The sequence below is a fragment of the Pygoscelis adeliae genome, unplaced genomic scaffold, assembly GCF_000699105.1.
Source record: "Pygoscelis adeliae isolate BGI_AS28 unplaced genomic scaffold, ASM69910v1 Scaffold244, whole genome shotgun sequence".
Lineage (NCBI taxonomy): Eukaryota > Metazoa > Chordata > Aves > Sphenisciformes > Spheniscidae > Pygoscelis > Pygoscelis adeliae.
Window position 1 is genome coordinate 1,870,082 of NW_008824648.1, and position 5,114 is coordinate 1,875,195.

General features: G+C 40.6%; 1 protein-coding gene across 1 annotated transcript in view; it reads right to left on the bottom strand.

Annotated features, from left to right (window-relative positions):
• Window positions 1-5,114, bottom strand: part of SYNPO2L (synaptopodin 2-like) — a 40,320-nt gene that overhangs the window by 34,089 nt on the left and 1,117 nt on the right. The gene's annotated exons all lie outside the window — the stretch shown is intronic.

Consider the following 5,114-nt stretch of genomic DNA (forward strand, 5'->3'; position numbering starts at 1 on the left):
CAGGAATAATGTCACACGAGCAAAGGTGAACGGGACAGAGCAGCCAGGCCGTGGGTCACAGCAACCAGCGGCACAGCACACAGGCAGCAAGGATATCTGGCAGAGGAGACAGTACAAACAGTGAATTGTCAGCAGAGAAACATGCAGGAGAAAGTGGGGATATGTGAGAAAGAGGTAAAAAGGAGGTTGCGATGAACTGCTCTTAAATGACAAAACAATTCTTGGTTTTAGAAGCTATACAATCTTGTGTCACTGCTTCCCCGAACAATTCACTCCATTGCTGCAGAGTATTTGTACAGAACAGGGAACTGAAAGGAGCCTCTTGAGTTATCAGGGCCGATCCCCCATTGTTTCAGATGCTGCATTTTTTACTCCAGTTCATAAACTGATTGCAAAAGGTTTTCAGTTCTTTTTCTGGATTGGAAAGTTGTTGCTGAACCTCCCTGGTTAGTCGTTTTTGTGCACATTTCATCGGTGACATGCTGTCCTGTATTTGAACAGTGCTGCTGGTATTTGCCCAACATCTATTTGTAGACAGCAATCATATCTTTCAACCTTTTGCTAGATGAAAGAAGCCTCTTCTCCTCCCCTCCTTTTCTATAGCTGCTCTACCTTAAATTCATTTTTCTTGAAAGTGGCTGGCTCCATAGTTGTGATGGTATTTCCAGTGAATTCCCACTTGTGCATTAGACAGTAACATCAATGCCTTCCTATCTCAGTTAGATACGGCTACCCGACGCTCAGTATGTTTGCCTTTTTTTCAGAGATGCATCATTTTCCTGGCTCATTATCCTCTTGTGATGCACTGATATGCCCAGGTCTTTCTCCTCTACTATCAGTACCAGCTGGAAAGCCTCCAGTTTCCACTTATTTCTTCAGTATTACTTGTGCACCAGACTATGCTGGAGGTACAAGTGCCTTCCTTGCTTTGTATAGTAAGTAACCGGGTTTCCCTCTCATGAAATAAATCTTGTTTTGTAGCAGGATCCCTAAAGGCAGCTTTGCGTGCACTTGCACCATCTTAAAGCTGCCCTGTTCGTCTCATAAAAATCATTCCCTAATATAGTTCCATGTCATGTTTCTACTTTGGTTGATTATGGGCTTAATGCTTATGTCCCATCTTATGACTTTTCTCAGACTAGCTATTTTACATTTTGTGTAGTTTCAAGTGCATTGGATGCACATATCCTTATTGCAAAGAAATCCTCCAGGAACCTGACGGTATTGTTCTCCCTTACTCTCTTTTCAGAACGGGTGAACCTTCTCATCATTTATAGCCTCTCCTTGCAAGGAATGCTGTACATATCAGGACCATGTACTTTTCCCTCAGCCTTTCTAAAATAAAAATCTTGCCATCCATGGATCCTTTTTGTTTCTTGCTTTTATGCTTGTTTTCCTTCTTTCCCGATGACTGTTTCTGGCCAAAGATTTGTTGTGTTGTGGTGCCGTGTGCACCACAGCAACTGAGCTACACCATATCAGCTTTATTTTGGTAAGGGGTAGTGTAAAATCCCACTATACTTTATCTGCTTCACTGGGTAAGAGTTATAAGATTCATTAGGAATCACAATAAGCCAAATATAAATGCACAGTAGTTTGATTGGTTTTACTTAAAAGGACATCGCTGTAACTAAGAACAAAACGGAGATTTTCCTCTCCTTTTTAGGTTCTTTACTCTTTATTTTCCCCTTTATTTGTTTCTCTAGTTCCCCATATTCCGATCCTTCCTAATTTCTGCAGAATTATTCATGTCCTCTGTTCATGTTTGATCCTGCTGTATATCTGCCTGCTGAGCATATCAATGTCTGCTGTTCTTTCAGCTTACTCATTACTGAGTTGATATTTTAATACAACCCTAATTTAAAAATCATCCATTCTTTCTCACTGAGGGCTCCCCAGACACTAATAAATTTTCTTTTGCTGCTTCTTTTGTCTCACCCTCCACTCTTACAGTATCTGTTTTTATGAGACTGAATTGTTATGGTACCCCTTTCTTATACTCATCAGTGTGGTATCCTTCATATACACATGACATTTTTAGCACCCAGACACTGCAAATGATTGTTTGGGTGGAACAAAATAGTCACTATGTGCTCTTGTAGGCAAGTTTAAGACGAAAGAAATAATAGACATTTGCAGTTACAGACCTGGAACCATACAGTCAGTTGGCGTAAATGCCAGCATTTCAGTCTCGCTTATGTTATTTAAATTTGAGCTTTTTCCTCAATATCTGCTGGCACTGCTGGAAGAAGTAATGTGTGTTTCCCTGATCCTGAGGCAGGCAGAGCTGGTTTGGCTCCATAAGGTTACTTGAACACGAGGCTAGTTATGTATGGCCCAAGAGGCTGTCCACAAGGTATATAATTCCAGCATCTTGCTCTAGGCGTGTCCCTGAACCCATAACCCACAGGGAGTCGGATGGCACAGAAGCTCTGTGGGAGCTGGATCCAGCATGTGAAGATCCAGCTGCTTTTCTACCCCTTTGTGTTGGCTAGACTGAGGTTTAGAATTGATCCCTTGCTTGGTCAAATGGTTTAAACTACAGCTATGCACCCTTTCAGTCTGTAGAAAAATGGGTTCACACCCCACTTCCAACATGTTCATTTACTTTATTTAGTTGCGGCCAGTTGAATACTTTGCACAAGAAAGGACGGTTTAAAATGTGTATGTTCACTGTACGTTTGGAGTTAGCTGCAACTTGAAAAAAGCCAATAATTTAAGCCATCATTGTGAACAGCTTATGACAGAATAATCAAGTAGAGGCCCACCAATGAAGAGGACAGAGAATAATGCTGAAAACGTTCTAATGTCATTAAATACCATCTTGTCTCAAAAAAAAAAAAAAAGAGAAAAAAAAAGAAAAAAGAAAGCATACAGCAGACCTGAAGAATTTTCAGGAAAAAAAAAGATACCAAGAACAATTAGGGATTGATTTTATCATAATCTCCATATAGAGAAACAATAAAAAGATGATGATGGTGTAAACTTTAGAAAGAGGAAAGGCAAGAAGACCTGTAACTGTAAATTGATCATGTAAGATGATGAATTATGCAAGGCTTTGTAATACAACAAGAGAAACTCAAACACGAAATCCTACTTTGTGCAACATTTAGTCTTTGGAATGCCTGGCTGCTTGATGTTATCAAATCTTCATTTGGAAACCATATAAGATTTAGTCAGACAAGTAAAGCACTAGCTGTTCACAAACAATTATCTACATAACTACAATGCATATCATTTATATATAAGTTGTTATACTTGATTCCTTTCCACTTACTAGACCCAAATTAGCTTTTTATCGCTCTTTTTCATCCAGAAAGGTATATAGACACAATTTGACTCGGCATCCAAGGGTAAGCATCTTTCCTTAGTGTTACTACTGTAACTTTTCTAGTCTAGACGTTGAAATTGCCTAAAATGACAGCACTGGAATCCCCTGAGACACCAGCTGTATCCACTCAAGTATCTCCTGGCACCTGCCAGATATTCATGCCTGTATCTCCTACCAGGTTTTCTCCAGATTCATCCACGTTCCTGTTCTGTCCTTCCCCATTCTGTCCACATAGGTTTTGCTGTAAGAACCAAAGCGCTAATATTTCTGTTCTGCTAAGCCCAAGTTTTCCTGGTCTCATATGAACACTTCTTTCTCCCCAAGAGTCCTTTCTTTGACAGCAATCAGCTTACTAATAGACCCTCTCATTTATCTAATCTGTCTTTCCATACATGCGCAACACATTCTTCACCGTACTAATGAACATCGTGTTGATATTTGAGCTTACCTCTGCTAGGCAGGTTCAATCTCAGTGACACCTCCCTCTGACCACGCTTCCCAGTGCTGCCCAGTGGCACTGATCTCCTGGATGGAGGCCGAACGGAGCGAATTGCTCATCCACCTCAGTCCCAGCTCTAACAAATCAATAGGGAAACACACAATACTGCCCTGTTTCTCTATGCTACATCATATGGCCACAGACTCTGGTCAGGCTTCTTTAGCGATGGGACCATTCCCATCTTTGGCTCCTAAAATAGCCAAACAGACAGTGCTAATGACGTTAAGAGTTTTGGAAGATGCTTTGCAGGCAGTATTTTGGCCCAGACTTCATCCTGCTGGTGTCAATAGCAGAATCCTAACTGCAGAAGAATGAAGAGTTGATCTTTCAACTCAAAGAACCGAAAACTGAGATTCAAACTTCTACTCTCCGCATGGTAAGAGGAGGACAATTAGGTTACTCCATGACTCCTGGGTGTTTATTCTCTTCTAAGCAGTTTACATTCAGATATGATCTTACTGGGCTCCCAGTAAGGATCCATAAATCCTTTCTTTGGAGACTGTTTAAACGGTATTGCCTTTAAGATAGCGAGTATGTATGTCACCTGGATGCCATTAAATTCTGGACAATAATAGCCCAAAGTGATAAATTCAAAGTCCTGCTTAAAGAATGATGTATACTTTGAGCCTCAACTGGATTTGTATCGATTATATTTTCCACAATTACTTTTTTATGCAATATCCAAGTATTGTAAAATATATATATATTTGTATTGCTAGACTTAAGGTATGACACCCAGGTTCTGGGTGAGAACTACTTCCAGTTAATACCCTTCTGGAAGTGCTACTAATCCTTGAGCAATATTCCATTCACCTTAGGGTGCAACTTAGCCTGGGTAATGGCTACTTCTTGCTGCTCTTCAATCCTGAGTAATCTTTATAAGACGGTATCTCCTCCCTCTTCAGTCCCAGTTTCTCCTCTATTGGGGTAAAAACAAGAGTCAAAATAATCCTAGACCCTACAGAGTTTATGTGGCCACTGAAAATCCCATTTTCCTAACAACCACGGATGCCAGATACCTGTTTCAAGGATATTGATTCTTTCTCTTTGGCACCTGAAGCTCTACAAGCATGCGCAGTAGTTGTTTTCCCGGAGAAAAATTATCTTTCTCTATGTAAGAAACATCCACTTCAGGGCCAAGCTATGGGATTCCAAACCATTTGGCAGAAGTTACAGACAAACACTCCTTGACCTGGGGTGAGCCAAATGACACAGAACATTTCATTTTAAAATTCTCTGTCAGAGAGAGTCCACTTAAGGTAAAAGAAGGAGCTGGGCATAGCA